Below are 18,334 nucleotides of genomic sequence, written 5' to 3' on the forward strand. Positions count from 1 at the left end.
TTGGTGTTTTCATTATTGACTTCTGCCAATCATATTCGAGTTGGCGTGTTTTCATTATAATGGGGGATCTTCATTCATACTGCCAGTCACAATCGAATTGGGGAGTTTTATTATTAAGGCAGACCCCTTGCCTACTGTGCGTCCCAATTGAGTAGGAGAGCTTGTTATAATGGCAGACTCCCGCCAGTGAAAGTCGATTTGGGGAGTATTATTTATAATGGACTGCCTCCTGCCAATCACAGTCAATTTGGTTTTCTTCATTATTATGACAGGCCCCTTCTCCATTCCTAGTGCATCAAATCTCTGTGTTTTTTGTTATTGTGTAAAATCAAAGTTAATTTTGACATGTTTTAAAAGTACAAATGTTTTGAATTCACTCTAATCTTCATTTAACACAAAACATAATGATAAACAACGTTTTTAGTTTCACCTCCTGGAGCGAGGATAAATAAATTCTTGGGTGAGCACACTCTTGAGCAAGTAACATAAAGTTGTCCGTGGGAGAAACATGGCGATCTCAAATCCAATCCACAGTAATCAACAGACTGCCCCTGTGACTTGTTGATCGTGATCGAAAACGCAAGTCTCATTGGAAATTGCAATCTCTTAAAGTTAAACGGGATATCCGTTGGAATGAGTGGTATGCGAGGGTTAAAAACTGTTTCGCCCTCTCCCTGTCCTGTTAAATTAGTCGCTTCTATTATATTGTCCATCATCCCCTTTACACAGAGCCTTGTGCCGGTGCAAAGTTTTCGTGGGTCCAGATTCCGTAGTAAAATAATTGGAGATCCCACTTTAAGCAAAAGACGATGTGGTGGCATTCCAGGTGGTTCAAGTGAGTTTAGGAACTCTGGTGGAAAATTGATGACCTCATCGGCATCTACAACGGTATCTATAGACTTGTATTCAGTGACTTCGCCTGATAGCATGGCAAGTATTTGATTGTTTATTTCGTGAACATCTTCATTTTTAGCAGCAAGAATGTCCCTCTCCCTCAGCCAATTTAAATTTTTGGTAGTTTTTGAAAACGGCAGGATATACTGCATGTATTAGCTCTGTGACTGACGACACCAGATTACAAAATTCGGATGGCAACTTTATCTTTCCAGAAGACTGGACTGCTAATCTACCTTCTCCGATTTCCAGCAGTTTGTTTGTGAAAATTTGAGCATCCACACTTTCCTTATGTACTCTCATGTTTTGCTTTAAAGTTATGCTTCGCACATACCTCCACAAAACTGAATGTTTTAAACATGCGTGGATCTCATCCGCTGGTATTGACTTCGGAATGACTGGCAGAGTTTGACGAAAGTCTCCACAGAGGAGTAACAGAGCTCCTCCCATCAGATTATCGTTCCCTCTCAGATCTCTCAGAGTGACATCAAGGGCCTCGAGAGCTTTTTTGCGGGCCATGGTGCATTCATCCCATACAATTAATTTACGAGTCTTGAGCACCTGAGCCCGACCACTTGCCTTACTTATGTTGCAGGTAGGATTCTCCTGCCTGACGATGTCAAATGGCAACTTAAGTACGGAATGGGCTGTCCTCCCTCCTTCCATTAACGTTGCGGCAATTCCTGAAGAGGCGATGGCAAGGGCAATTTCTCCCTGGGCCCTGATTTCGGCCAGAACGACATTAATTAAAAATGTTTTCCCTGTGCCCCCTGAAGTATCAAGAAAAATGATACCAATTTGTTGGTTTGCTATGCGGTCCATGATAATCTGGTATGCATTTTTCTGATCTTGATTTAGAAGTGGCTTCTTTTCCGCTACATATTCACTCAGCTCTCTTACATTGTAGTTCTTTTCTCGTATGTAATCTGTGTAAAGTATGTCTTGGCTGTCTCGCAACGGTGCAGGCAGGCCGAGTTATATTTTTCCCATAAATTTTTTGAATTCGATGGACTGCAGGTAGTCAGTATTATAGCAAACAGATTTCTGATTTGCTCTGGGAGGGAGGTCAGTTCGGCTTCTCGCAATGTGTCATCCCAGTGCTGGCCTCCTTCCAATAAACCCAATTTCTGACAGGCCTCTCTATATGTCTGGCATATTTCACCGTTCACTGTTCTTAGCTCTGTGAAAGATCTTGGTCCCCGAACTGAGTGAAGAATCATTCTAAGGAAATAGCATTCTGCGTTATTAGGGTGAACAATGTACACTCGACCTAAGGCATCACACTTCACTGTGTCTTTTCCAGGAACGGGTTGGCCAAATTTTCTTCTACAGAAAACTTCTCTCGATGCATTCCGCGTATAATATCGAGGTATTTCAGGATACAACAAAGTCCTTGCAAAAGGATCCTGCTGACACAGTTGAAAGAATGCTGTTAAGGTCGTATTTGGGGGTTGAGGAACTATTCTAGGAGCGCTGTCTCGTGTGAAATAAACTCTCTGACCATTTTCTGAATGGACGCTGAGGTGAACAACGGTGGGGTGCCTTTCGTGAATCGGAAATCCCAGGATTCGCCAAACTGCCTCGTTGCAGCGTTGCTAGTCTCCTATTACTCTCCTCGGGAGTTTGTTGTTTACGCTGTAGTATACTTTTTTTAGCCTTTGACTGCACCTGTCCAATTGCCTTACGTTTTTTAAGGGCATTGTTATGAAGTATATAAGTTCTTTTAATTTCTACTAATTTCCAGTATGGCTCGATAGCTGCAGTCGCTTAAGTGCGGCCAGTATCCACTAATCGGGAGATAGTGGGTTCGAGTCCCACTGTCGGCAGCCCTGAAGATGGTTTTCCGTGGTTTCCCATTTTCACACCAGGCGAATGCCGGGGCTGTACCTTAATTAAGGCTACGGCCGCTTCCTTCCAATTCATAGGCCTTTCCTGTCCCATCGTCGCCATAAGACATATCTGTGTCGGTGCGACGTAAAGCAAATAGCAAAAAAAAAAAAACATTCCAGTATGTTCTATAGACACCAAGTAATATTAGTTTCGACGATCGGTTATGTAACAAAATAACAACACCTATTACCCTAGCACTCAGGTTATAATATCAATAAGGATTTCTTTTGTTCATTGTCGACAACCCTGGGAGTGTCATGGCCGCTGGGGTAGTAGGTTTTAGAGAACATCGGTTGAAATAAAAATAAGTGATAACTATACGGTATGCCTCCATGCGTAGCACTGTGCGATTCCAATTGCGCAGCCATTTTTCTTTCGTAGTACCAAAGCTTTTATATAATATAGTAATAACATCTATTCGATCATCTATAACACAGAAATTATAATTTCACTGCGGACAAGACCCGGGAGTGTCATAGCTGCAGATGAAAAGTGCCAAGCCCATCTAGTAGACAACTACAATGTTATGATAAAATGGCGAAGAGGTTGGGCCATGCGTTGCGATAGTATCCGGTCTTGTTTGTTTGGTTCTATTTCACTTGTGTCCAAGCGGAAATCATTATCTTTTAGCACGAATTCACCATTTCACTACCTGTTGATTATTTTGTATGTGTTCAGTAATGCTAGGCTTCTATTGTTCCTTCTATTAGCGATTTAGTTTTCTCCGAGGTGTTAATGATATACGTAATTAGTTGGTAACATATTTAGAGTTTATTGCAACCGTATTTTGGTTTCTATTGCGCGTGTGTTCAAGCGGGAGAAATCATCGGTTAGCTTGAATAGCGATTTCACTATCTATAATTTATTTTGTACGTGTTCAATAATGTTACCGTTACTTCTATTAGAGATTTCGTTGTTTTTGAATAATTAAATGATATGACTAATTAAATTGTAGCCTAATTAGAAATTTTTCCTGCCGTATCTTGAGTATATCGTGGTGTTTCTGTCACTTTCACTGATGTGTTGTAGGGGATATACCTTAAATGCAAAAATGTGATAGATCGCTACCTACGTTATAGATACATATAATGGGGTGATAAATGTTCTATGCCAGGTTGTCGATGAAATTACGAATGTTCTAATACCGCAAATTTTCGATTTTCAAAGGTCAAATTACCGACAGGAATATAGGTTAGGAGGACTGCTATTATCATCCAGAAGTGACTGGCATTACTTGAGTGTGCATTGAATATTTTATACTATTGAACCCATGACCTTTGTGCCCTAAGAACATTATGCATAAATTGACAATTTATTTTGAAGTTCGATTCTTGATAGCGTGGATTTGACACGTGACGAGGGGATGATTACCTTCGGTCCCAGGCTCTGGGATACGTGACGTCAGTCGCACGTGTCAACGGCGGAAGTATCTTAAGTCATTTTTTGAACTATTTCAAAGCGCGTGTATATGGCGTGCCCCAAGCCAAGTCAAAATATAGTGCCTATCAAAGGAGGTCAATTATCCCACAAATCGAACCCGTATAAATGTTAAATGTCCATGAACACTACCGCCAGAAATGTAGCAAGTATGTAGTCACTTTCAAAACTATTGTATTTACAGTTTAGTTAAGTAAAAAAATTCATAGAAATTTTCTTGGCGGCAAAGGGAGATGCCCGAAGAGAGGGGTAACTGCTATAAATATGAAGGGACGCCATGACGAAGCCTCCTTCTCCGGCATTTATGGTACGAAGCGGACGAAAAAGTGTTGAGCTGCTCTGTGAAATCAAACAACAAAAGAAGACTAAGTTCAACCGCAGATTTTAGCCATTGTACAGAGTAAACTCTCATGTGATAAAGTAATTCGTGTGCGGAAGTAATTACAGTCCTTCGTGTGCGATTATAAAAAAATTGAAGGGCATTTCTTTTTTTATGCTTTATTCCAGGAAACCTGAAGAAATATAATAATGATCTGTAAAGCCATGAATGTAAAATGGCTAAATAAAAATGCCAGGGTCGCACGTGAGCCCTATGACGAACACTGGTGTGACTACATAACGTATGTGACTTTCCATCTTACTCTAAAACTGTATTTGAATGGGAATATACGACGCAGTGGTCACCCCTATTAAGTTTTGTAAATGTTAGAATACGACTAAAAGAGTCATTTGTTTATTTTTCACTTGGATAAAACTTTTGAAGTCTTGCTAGTGCCGTATGGTGTTATAAAAAGTAATTGAATAGGGTTTCGAAGTGATATCCCGTCCAATGTAGATCGCCATTTCCGCGTGTTTCTGCCTATATTTTGTGATGTCAAATTAAGATGTTCATTCGACGTAAAATTTTTCTGTCTGTAAGGAAGCGCGCTGTCGGGTGAGAGTCTAGTGTGATGAGTTTGGTCACGGAGAGAAACGTTTTCTAGGCCCATTTAAAACTGTCTGACTGACAATAAAAAGATCTAGTAGAAATTTTCAGTTATTTTTTGTAAAAATCAAGTTATAAAAAATACGATATGATGTTATGCGAAGCTGTTCATCATTAATGCATTGTGCGTATTAGTCGTCATGGATTCTAGTAAGGATTTTATTCCAGTTCTTTGTCGGTGATTGTTGCGAGTAGAGAAACAGAGGTTAGTTGTCGTGTGAGTCGAAATGAGATTTGTGAATCAGGTTAGACCTGTCAATTGAAGCCGGGACATGGAAGCCCGAGGAATATTTTATAATGTTGGGAATGGAAATAAATATATAGAAATCCATAGCGGTATTAATTTATTGTGGTCATCTTGAAGCATAATCTGTGCATTTTGTTGGTTAGAATATCGTATTTGTTTAATTATGTCGGAGGAGTTTAAAAGGGAGCATTTTGAGAAGCCAGTCAGGTAGAATGAAACAGGTGTTACATGTCACTGCCAAGCGGACTAGGGTGAAACGCCGGCAGCTGATAGAGGGGTTCACCGCAAGATAACGGGACACGCGTGGAATTGAGATTGTAATTCTCGGCTGGGGAGAACGTTAAATGTTGCATTTAGTTGAAATTTTCATCCGGTAATAACCTGAGTATTATTAGATACTGTAAATTTGTTTAATTGTGGATGTAATGAACATTTGAAACCACGATTTTTGAGTATAATGAGCAAGAGTAACCAAATTCAGGGTTGTCCAAAATATAGAGTGATGGTTTTGATTATGGTTTGTCTGTGAGGGGTGCTCAAACTTTATAAATCGATTGCCTAGATTGAATACCTCGTATCTCAAAACGTTCTTCCTAGCCATTATTTCCCTTAAGACTGGTCACGCCTCCCAGCCACACATGAATATGCAGTCCATCAGAACAATGTTCATTGGGTTTATTTTCTTATGCTGGTGCGTAAAGGAAAATGAGCCTTATACAATTATACTGTAGGAGTCAGTAAATAGGCCACGCAGACATACTTTCCTATAGTACGGTACGATAAGGTTAATTTTCCTTCTCACGTCGGCATAGGAATAAAGAACACAACGAACATTGTTCTGATGGACTGCGTATTCATGTGTGGCTGGGAGGCTTAAGCAGTCTTAAAGGAAGTAATGGACAGGAAGAACTTTGTGAGATACGAGGTTTTCATTCTAGGCCATCGAAATGTTATGACGAGATATGACATCGTAATTACATGGCGAGTTGCTCTTGGTTTGTACGTAGATTATTAGGGTATCCAAGTGTTAATAATGGCTAGGGTTAGATTAGATTTAAAAGTGTGAGGTCATGAAACGAGATATATAAACTGGACATGAATGATGTAGTCTTTTCCAGATAATGGGAAGCAACAGATAAAAATCGATAGGATTTAAAAATTGTGAGATCAAAATTGCGTAGGAATTTGTGAAGAAACCAGAGTCTGCGGAGATAGAAATTGTTGTTCTTTAAGATTTCATTAAATCATTTAAATTTATTTAATTATTAAATTCAGTGAAGCCGCATTTTGAAATAACTTTAATCAAGCGAATAACTTGGAGATGCATTCTGGAAATCTTAGTTTGTTTTCTGGGGAATATTTAAATGGTAACGTAACGATTAAGGGGACATATCCGAAGGAAATGGATTTTACTGCCACAAAGTTTATGAGCATTGTTGTTGTTGTAATCATTTAACTTTAATTGATTGAGCAGTGAATGTGCTGGGGTTAGTAAAGTGATAACTTTGGTCATCAACCGATGTAACTTAATTGTGCTTAGCCTTCAGCTTAGAAACTTGGATGGTCAAGGGGTTATCAACCTCGGTGACTTAGATTAGGACCATATCCCACTGTAGCATCATTTTCCTTGCGGTCATCATCCATAATGACTTTAAAGTAACTTAGAAGTTTAGATGTCGGTCTATGACATAGACACATTGATTCAATTAAGGGTCCATGTCGTATAACCACTGTGTGGTACACACCGATTGGACGACCTTAATTACACCCAGAGTCCAGAGTTAGTGTTACGAGGGCTGGACCTTAACGAATCACTATTATGGTACATGTGGTCTCACATGGAAGCCGAATTTAAGGATTTCCAGACCTTCCTTTCTTTAATAAAAATGAGACAATGGTTTCTAGTAAGAATGCCCATCAGGCAGGCACGTCAAAGGCTCACCAGTGTTCTAACCTTCTATGTAATAAAATGATTGTTGTGTCCAGTGGACACGTGTAATTTCAGTAATACCGTTGACATATCAGAATGCTTCAGAATTTCCTGAATAAATTGGAATCTTTTAAACAGACCTTTCATTCAAGTAGATAGATTAGAATTACTGAACCCTACCTTTACCCCAGCAAGTGACGAAGAACCCGATACGACCCAAGAGACAGATCTCATGAACTTTGCTGATAGGTAAGAAAGGTAGGTATCCCTAAATATGGACCTAAAGGATTCACTATATTGCAAGAGATGGAAGTATCTCTTTGTACTGAGACGTGGAAATTGTTTATATTTCAATAAATTGATCAAAAATGGTTTGAAGTGTCAATTATCAGTATTCTTGCCCTTGTATTGCAAGGTTTACAGAAATTTCAGCTGTTGATTATTGACCAAAATTATCAATATGAATTTCTTCAGTTATAGAATGAAAGAGATGATCTGGTAAGTTTATAAATTCAGTAAGTGAGAATGTGTGTGTAGCTTAACTTTGGTGATGAGTGAGTGTGTGCTGTTTCGTTGAAAGCAGCCTTCAAACCGCTGACTGAAGTGCAAGATTTTTTTCTTTCAATCTCTTCTACACTGTTGTGGTTTAGAGATACATATTGATCAATGTTGGTAAACGTTAGTGATTTTCAGCTTTGCTTTTTTATAGGGTTACGTACGTAGGTCAAACATGTGTCGAACACGTGGGGTTTATGTTGGATGTAACAATTCTACTTTATATATCACTCCCCCTTCGCCCCCATTATGAAGGGGATGAACTTGGACATTAAAAAATCTGGAGTGTCACTATTGACCTCAGCGAACCCGGAAACTATGGATTCGACACTCTTTTTCAATTTTATAAATAAGCCCCCCTGACCCCCACTACTATGGGTGCTAGAGATGGCTCATCCCCACAGTGCTTGTCTGCAGATAATACGTTATGTGTGTACCAAGTTTCGTTAATTTTGCTCCAGTGGTTTAGGAGGAGATGTGTCATTTACATACATACATACATACTAATATACATGCATGTTTTATATATATATATAGATAGATAGATAGATAGATAGATAGATATCTTCGATTATTTTTATATCTCACTCCCCACCAAAAGGGGGCTGAATTTGGACTTATAAAAATCCGGACTGCCAATATTCATCTCTGCGACGCCGAAACTATGGATTCCACACAATTTTCTACTATTTTTATATGTCGCTCCCCCATCGCCGCCCTCCGCCCCCCCACGAAGGATGCTGAAGTTGGACTTTAAAAAAATTCGGAGTGCCACTGTTCATCTCAGTAACGCAGGAAACTTTGAATTCGACACTATTTTCGATTATTTTTATATTTCACTCCCCCCCCCTCAACCCCCAGCAAAAAGGGTCAATCCAGTGTGTCACTATTCACCTCAGTGACCAAAGAAAGTAGTACGGATTCAACTCTATTTTCGATTAGCTTTTTCTCAATCCCCCTTTCTGCGTTTAGGAGCGCGCAGTTGTGAGCTCGCATCCGGGAGATATTGGGTTCGAACCCCACTGTCGGCAGCCGTGAAGATGGTTTGCCGTGGTTTCCCATTTTCACACCAGGCATATGCTGGGTCTGTACCTTAATTAAGGCCATGGCCGTTCCTTCCCATTCCTAGGTCATGCCTGTCCCATCGTCGCCATAAAAACTATCTGTGTCGATGCGACGTAAAGCAAAATAACAATCCCCTCTTCGGCCCCCACCACAGTGGGTGCTGAACTTTAACTTATAAAAATTCAGTAGTGTCAATATTCATTTCAGCGACACCGAAGTCTATGGATTCTACACTATTTTCGATTATTTTATATATCACTCCCTCCTCACCCCCCACACTCCAAATGGGGCTGAAGCTGGAGTTTTAAAAAATCCGGAGTGCTACTATTCATCTCAGCGACCACGAAATCAATGGATTCTACACTAATTTCGATTATTTTTATATATCACTCCCCTCTTCGCCCCCCACACTCTAAAGGGGGCTGAAATTGGACTTTAAAAATACGCAGTGTTACTATTCATATCAGCGACCACGAAATCAATGGATTCGACACAATTTTCGATTATTTTATAAATCAATAAGTCTAGAAGAGTCAGTGTCGAGGAAAAAGTACAGTACTTCAAGGAAGTGGGTACGGCTGCTGCTAATCGCAGCTCTGATAACCAAGTAGGAGATAAGAGGGACAGGAGCGTTAGTTCTTGCTTCGCATTTAGTGCACATTCTCTGATTGAATGGAGCACAGATCTACCATCTGATTGAAAGGATCGTGCTCCACACTACCTTCCAGTAGCATGATCAGGTAAGTGATGCAGTATCGACCTGTAAAGATGGAAATACTACCGTTAATAATCTGCTGCAGTATGGTTCCTTAAAAGAGTTTGTTACTCTCTCCTTTGCTGTGTTATTACGACGCATCCCCAAGACTTATAGCGTCAGTGGAAAGGAACAGGTTTAGGAGAGGAAACGTAGCGGTCGGGGCAATAATAATAATAATAATAATAATAATAATAATAATAATAATAATAATAATAATAATAATAATAATAATAATAATAATCTTTGGGGCTCAGCTACCGTGATCAAGCTTTGTAATTTGGGGCAATGGTTGGCTCCCTGTGCGACAATTTCGATGTTCCCTTCTACTACTCTACGAACTACGGCTGTTGTCGGGCAAACAGCAAATGGTCTGACATGCAGCTACTCTCACTCTCCTTACCTTCTACGCACTTGGCTTGTTCTCTTCCTGTCCTTTCCCTCAACTGATGAGGATTTGACACAGTTTTGCCCTTCCTGACCAGTATTCACTACTCCGTGTTTATATTTCCACTGTTTATATATCAATATCCACCTTTAGAAGTATCAAAAACAAAATCATGTTATTCGTTACCTAGCAACAATAGTAAATTATGCTGCATCCTTCAAGATCCCTTTTAACATCAAGGTCTAATGTATTGACTTCAAGGCTTGCAGCAAGAGTGCTCAAGAACGTCGCCCTGTTTATGATCTCTACAAAAAAAAAAAAAAAAAAAAAAAAAAAAAAAAGACTTCATGGAAAACTGTTACATTTCGCTTGTATCCTTCAGTTCTTTTAACACTCACAGCAAGAGTATAAAAACTACATGAATTTCAAATGTTCACTTCTTCATGAAAGTGTTAGTTATCCTTTAATGTGTTGTTTTTGATACTTCTAGCCATGTTCTTCTATCGGCTGATGATGTGCCGAAACCAAATTAAACACGTTGTGACATAAGTTTGTGCAACGGTTTATCACTGTATTGAATAGGTGGAACCTCTCTCTTTCTAACACTGTCATTCTCAGTTCAACACGGATCAATTATTAAGTTTTTAACCTTAAATAATAAATATGAGATATGCTTAATTAACCAAATATGAGATATGCTTAATTAACCCAGGGAGGACTGTCCAGTTTGTAAATAATTAATTTAAATGGTTTAGCGTACATATAATTTCAGTTATTATTATTATTATTATTATTATTATTATTATTATTATTATTATTATTATTATTATTATTATTATTATTATTATTATTATACTGCGGCTCCTTCCCTGGCTTTTGGTCAAAGCAGTACCAAGTTCGATTTTGGGCCGGGTCGGAGATTTTACCATTCATCTGGCTTGGGGCGGGGTGTTTATAACATCTTTATTCTTATAAATCGTAGCCTATTTGACAGACGCGCAGGTCGCCTATACAGCGTCAATTCGAAAGACTTGCACCAGGCCTCTCCGGAAGCCACACGCCTTTATTATTATTATTATTATTATTATTATTATTATTATTATTATTATTATTATTATTATTATTATTGTTGTTATTCAAGGAATATGAACAAATTCCACCATGAAACTGTTTGTTTAATAATTTCCTGGCACACATGTAATTAAATGATGGTTATTTAATCATGGGCTTTTGCTATACCTTGTTTAACTGCACCTCTTCGAAGTGACAGAAATAATTTATCCATGTCTCCAAATCATTTTGTCCAACGTTATCTGTTCTATTATTCTCATCCTCTGCGAGTGCTGTGAGCGTTTACTGCCGGTGTATTGTCATTTCTTGTGAAATTACTCGAGTTCCTTCTTTATGCCATTTGTAATTTGCACACCTTGTATTTCAAGGCCCGTTTAGTAATACATAGTGCACCTTTGAAGGCTATCCCAATTAAGAGAACTGTGATTACAACTGTCTACTCTATACTTCACTTGTTTGGCAGCCGCCCTATAGTCTTCTTTATACAAAGGGCACTAGGGAAGTTTTGCAATGTGAGTGAACGCTTTAGACTTTAGCAAAATAATTTCCACCACACTCAATACACTTCTCCATACGTCGAAGCCAGTCACTGAACCAACTCTGCCACTTTTCTTCGGTTACATTTTCACGCTCTTGATCCCATGCTGCCAGAAGCTCCTCGTCGGACATAAAACGCCGCCCATTCAGCTTCATCTTCACTTCTGGAAAGAGTGCGAGGTTACATGGGGCAAGATCAGGACTGTATGGAGGGTGATCAAACACAGTCAATCCTGATCTGACAAGAAAATCCAGTGTTACATTAGCACGATGTGCTGGAGCATTGTCGTGATGCAAGAACCAAGTGTTGAGCCGTGACCTCGGACGGAGCAGCTTGAGAGCCTGGATGACCTGAGGCAGACAAGCCTCTCAGTACCACTTCGCAGTAACTGTCCTTTGTGTTTCTAGCACAACCCGAGTCAGGATGTCCTGTTTAGTGAAGAATACTGCAATCAACCTTTTCTTCACTGACCTTGACTTTCGCACAGTCACAGGAGTACCCTCATTTTCAAAAAGCCACACCTTGCTCTGGGATTTTGTTGGGACTTGTAATAATAAAGCCAAGTTTCGTCATCTGTAACGATGCTATTGACGTTACGTGAAGTCCCATTTTAAAACTGTTTTAGCATTTTTCAGCACATTTCACTCGATGTGCCCTTTGTTCCTCTGAGAGTGAATGGGGCACCCAAAGGGTACAAACCGTTCTAACATGGAGATGTCGTGTAGAATTGAATGAATAGCTGGTGCAGGGATGTGGAGGGTCACTTCTACCTGCCGATATGTCAACCGCCTCTCTTGCTGCAACATTTTCCTCACAGCTTCAATGATTTCCTCAGTCACTGATTCAGACTGTCACCCAGAACGAGGATCGTCTTCAACCCCAAACCTTCCCCTCTGGAACTCCTTGTACCAGCGGAAAATTGTTGTCCGATGTGGACAGTCTTTCCCCAGCATAGGAGTCATTTCCTCCAGGCACTGGTCAACAGTTAATCCATGAGCAAAATTGTAGCGGATAATTGCGCGATATTCACCTTTAGATCTCACTGACATCTGAACTTGCTTTCAGTCCCACTGCTTGGTTACAACTGGTGTGAAGGTCGCACCTTGCTGTCTTCTAGACCGCTTTTCACTCCTCTTCTCATCCCTTACCATAACAGGGGTGTCCAGCTAACCGTTTTTGCGTATTGCAAAATTTTCCTAGTGGCCTTTGTAGCTCCGTCCTAACACGTGACTGAGCTCTGTCTTCTTCGATTCCTATTGGCTCGCTCAAGTGTGGCCATACGTAATGTAAGAGCTTTAACCTCTTGGAGGATCGTCCCTTCGTTCGTGAGAGGGTCGGGGAGGAGAATGGGAACTTCCCAGTTAATAAAAGGAACTTCTGACTTCTCGTTGTACAGAACGATCAGGCAGTGGAAGCGGCAGCCGAGGTAGGACAGACCATTTTTACTGTTACCTGGGCTTCGGAGCAAAATCATTTCATGAGGAAATAACCTTTTTCGTTCCAGGACGTGCCACTTAGAGGGTGACACCCTCTTTCTGGCTACAGCTCATCTCTTTCAACCTTCACGGCACTTTTATCTGAAAAATATTCCACTTTTCAGTCGATAGTTCAAAAGTCCTATCGCGTGACCATTCCGTCGTGTATTCCAGTCGATAGTGCTTATCTCTAGGTTCAACCCATCCGTTTCCCGAATTCAGGGCTTCATTTTCTGTCACGCCAAACTGCTAGTAGAAAACCTTGGATAAAGACCTACTGACGGTTTCTCAGGAATAGTGTAACGACTTTCCTCTGTAGTAATAAAGTCGTGCACGACGTGTGAATGTTGTTCATTACTATACAAGTCTGTAATTATATTATTACAAGTGATTTTTACATGATGACCATCGAAGAATATTATAGGTTGATAAGACTCATAACGTACGTTCGATATGAGCTCCCTTGGTGAAAATCCAAGCAATGGTCCAATCGAATCAGGTTGTAATCTGAAGTCAATCTTGAATGAAGACTTGATAACACATTTATATGAAACTAGCTGGAGCACACGGCGGCGTCCGGGTAGTTTTTGAATGTTTACCTTTAGTATTTGTAGTACCAGTTAGTTAAGTGTAAAGTGGATGCTTATTGATTTATTTTCGAGATATTCATTTTACGACCTATTATGTAGTTTTAGAGTTACATAGATGTATCTCATTTCAAGTTTTAGATTATTTAATTTTGGAGTAAAACCTTGTGCTTGTGGAAGCTAGAATTGACTGGGAAGTATTTGATTCTTTCCAATAAAAAGTAAAAGTAATAATTATATGTACTTACAAGTCGCACTGTACATAATGATGTACACGATTTCGGCAGTCATTGAGACTGTCAAAATCAGCCTAGTGACCCCAAAAGCAGTGTATTCAACACTATTCTCGGTCATTTTATACTGTATACTTTTAAGCCCTTCTCAGCTCCTGTCTCAATGCAGACTGAACGTGGACTTAACCGGTATCAAGAGCGTCACAGTTCGTATCAGAGACACATAAACAATGGATTTCGACATTAATATTGGTCATTTTCCATTATTTTTGCTCGTCTGCCCCTCTCATTCCCCACCCCCAGCGGAGGCTATTATTTTTCGTCTCCATTGTATTTTTTCTAAGATGGTAAGTCATACGTGTACAGGTGTCGTTGAGAGCAATTCTGTAACATACCCACATACAGTACATGCATAATATATCCGTTATATTTACATTCATTTTCACCCCTCCTCAAGACTCCATACTGATTGTGGCTGAAGTGTGACTTAACCATCCAGAGTGTCACAGTTCGACTCTGTGACGTCGTAAAGGATGTATTCGACATTAATATCAGTCAAATTCGTTTATTTTTATATTTCACCATTTCCCCTAGGAGTGCTAGGGGGTGTTTTACCCCAACACTATTTTTTTCAGATAGTAAGTCATACGTGTACCAATTTTACATGAGGGCTGTGCTGGATGAAAGCACATACATCCGTAATTTCGGTCATTTTGAACATTTTCCTTTCCACAACGACATCAGGAGTGTCATTATTCAGCTCAGTGACATCGAAAACTATGCACTGTGCATGAATATTTGTTGTTATCTATTTATTATATTTCACCCGTCTTTCTGTGTTTTTTATAATTCACCCTCGCCATTAGGGGTGCTAGGTGTATTTGACCCCCACAGTAATTTTTTCTATATTGAAAGTCAAGTGTATACCAAGTTTGGTTGAGAGGTATGCTAGAGCATACACACATACGTCTTCAAAATGTGTCCCTTTGGACATTTCCTTTTCTTTACCAGTTCTCACCCGTCTGCCGATTGTGGCTGAACTTAATCTTAAATGGCATCCAGAGTGTCACACTTCATCTCAGCGATCTCAAAAACTATGGATTAGACACAGATATCGGTCGTTTTCGGTTAATGTTTACATTTCACCTCTACTTTAGAGGCTATGGGTCTCTTACCCCAAAGGTATTTTTTCCAGATAATTTACGTTGAGAATTACGCTAGAATATACACATATACGTCTATTATCTCGGTCATTTTGGAAATCATGTTTTCCACTTCTTCTCACCGCTATGCGAAAGGAGGGAGAAGTTGTACTTCTAAAAATATCGGAGCGTTACTATTCATCTCAGCGACACCGAAAAGAATGGATTCAACACTCCTTTCGATTATTTCTACGTCTCACCCCCTCGTAAGTGTGCTGGGGTTGTCATACCTCCACGCACTTTGTCTCCTGACAATAAGTCATACGTGACATAGTTTGTTTGAAATCGCTCCCGTAGTCCCGAAAAGTATGGATTCAACACTAATATCGGTCAGTTTTATTCATAATTATATTCCGTCCCCTTATCTAAGGTTTCTAGGGATGTCTTTCCCCCACAGTCTTTTTTGTTCCAGATAGTAGGTAATATTTGTACCAAGTTCGGCTGACTATTGGACTATTGGAACGTACACACAAACATCCTTAATCTCGGTCATTTGGATATTTTCTTTTCTTCACTCCTCACCCGCCTTCCAATTGGGAGTGTTTCTATTCATTTCAGCGACTCCGAAAACTTTGGATGTGACCCTATTTTCGATTATGTTTATATCTCACCCTCTCCAACACCTGCCCCTAGCGGTGCTAATTTGTCATAATCCCACGCAGTTTATCTCCAGATAGTAAGTCATAAGTGTTAGTCCGGATCCTCGGTGTACGGGGCGACGCGTCCTCCTGTGACCGGGTGGCACCGGGTTCGATTCCCGGCCGGGTTACGAGTTTTTATTTTAAATGATTAATATCCCTGACCTGGGGCCTGGGTGTTTGTGTCTTCCTTAATGTTCCTTTCCTCTCATTCACTTCCGCCATTTACAAATACACGCAAGTTCACACTTACGGTGCAAAGTAGGGGCAATATATTTTCTTAGATCGACGCCCCCAAATAAACAGCATTTTAAAAGAGTCATAAGTGTACCAGGTTTTGTTTGAATCGCTCCAGTAGTTCGGAAAACTGTTATTGTTCGCTTTTAGTTTTGATATAAATCACCCTCCTCTAGAGGTATCCTGAACAGAATTTTCTCCAGCTACGCTGTAACATACATAGGCTGCGTCCTTTATTTCGGTCTTTTTTAACAATTTCTGTTTTACCATTTCTTCCCCTATGCCAAAGGGGGATGAAATAGGATTTATACAAAGTATGGAGTGTCATTATTAAACTCAGCGACCCCAAAATTATCGATTCGACAATACAATACCTCAACGACCCCGAAAACTATGGATTCGATAATATTTTCCATTAATTTTTATATCCCTAACCCCCTCACCTCCCACCATAAAGGGGCGTGATTTTGGACAGAAGAAATCCACAGTGCCGCTAATCATCTGAGCGACCCCGAAAACTATAGATTCTACACTATTTTCGATTAATTTATGTATCCCTCAGCCCTTGTATCCTACCTCAAAGGGATCTGAATTGGACTGTTAAGAAACACGGAGTGTCACTATTCATCTCAGTGACACCGAAAACGATGGATTCGACACTATTTTCCATTATTTTTGTATACCTGTCTTCCCTCGCCCCTCCCCCAGCCCGAAGGGCGCTGAACTTGGTTTATAAAATTCTTGAATGTCACTATTCATATCAGTGACCACAAAGCGTACGGATTCGACAATACTTTCGATTATTTATATATATCACACCCTCTCCACCCCCAACACTGAGGGTGCCTGGGATGTCTTACCCCCACGCGGTTTGTCAAAAGAAATCCGGCGTGTCACCCTTCATCTCAGCGACCCCGAAATGGATGGATTCGACACCATTTTCGGTTATTTTGATATATCACTTCCCCCTCGCCCCCCACCCCAAAGGGGTCTGAAAATGGACTTTAAAAAATTCCGGAGTGTCACTATTCATCTCAGGGACCACGAAAAGTATGGATTCGACACTATTTTCGAATATTTCATATGTCACTCCCCTCCCCCCTCCTCAATGGGTACGTGGGGTGTCTAACTCATCACGCGATTTGTCATGAGAAATCCGGAGTGTCACTATTCATCTCAGCGACCCCAAAAAGAATGGATTCGACACTATTTTCGGTCATTTTGATATATCACCCCCCCTCGCCCCCACCGAAAAGGGAGCTGAACTTGGACTTTGAAAAATCCGGAGTGTCACTATTAATCTTAGCTACCCCGAAAAGTATGGATTCGAAAGTGTTTTCGATCATGTTCTTATATCACTCTCCCCTCGCCCCCCACCCAAAAGGGGGCTGAATTTTGACTTGAAAAAATTTCGGAGTATCACTATTCATCTCAGCGAATCCGAAAACGATGGGTTCCACACTATTTTCGTATGTTTTTATATGTGACCCCCCTGGCCCGCCACCCATTCGGGGGCTGAATTTGGACTTGGAAAATTCCGGAGTATCCGGGGTCTTACCCCCACGCAGTTTGTCAAAAGAAATCCGGAGTGTCACTATTCATCCCAGCGACCCCGAAAAGGATAGATTCGACACTATTTCCTATTACTTCTGATTTATGACTCCCCCTCGCCCCCACCCAAAAGGGGGTTGAAGTTGGACTTGGAAAACTTCCGGACTATCACTATTCATCTCAGCGAATCCGAAAACGATGGATTCGACACTATTTTCGTATATTTTTATATGTGACCCCCCTCGCCCACCCGCTCCTAAGGGTACTTGGGGTGTCTTACCCCCACGCTGTTTGTCTCCTGATACTAAGTCGTATGTGTACCAAGTTTGGTGGAAGTCCCTCCAGTGGTTTAGGAGGAGATGTAGTACATGCATACATACATACATACATACATACATACAATGACATATATATATATAGATAGATATAGATAGATGTGGCCCACATTAATTTTTATTTCTAAACTCTAATCACCAAACCGTTCAATTAACGTACTTTCAATGTAGTGATGAAGATCGCCTACTGAATAACTGCCTGGCGGTAAAACTAGCACATAATCATCGTAATAGAACTTGTTTACGCCATCATGAACATTATTGATTTTACTGTAGCTTTCAAACGCACACGTCCAAGACTATGTGGCTGATGACCTACTTC

General features: G+C 40.3%; 1 protein-coding gene across 1 annotated transcript in view; it reads left to right on the forward strand.

The window, feature by feature from the left end:
- The first annotated feature begins 9,631 nt into the window (after positions 1–9,631).
- Positions 9,632–18,334, forward strand: part of LOC137496908 (uncharacterized) — a 92,115-nt gene continuing 83,412 nt past the window's right edge. Inside the window, exon 1 of the mRNA XM_068229656.1 lies at positions 9,632–9,743. The gene's annotated coding sequence lies outside the window, so the exon portion shown is untranslated. The remainder of the gene's footprint in view (positions 9,744–18,334) is intronic.

This window comes from Anabrus simplex, chromosome 11 (genome assembly GCF_040414725.1).
Source record: "Anabrus simplex isolate iqAnaSimp1 chromosome 11, ASM4041472v1, whole genome shotgun sequence".
NCBI lineage: Eukaryota > Metazoa > Arthropoda > Insecta > Orthoptera > Tettigoniidae > Anabrus > Anabrus simplex.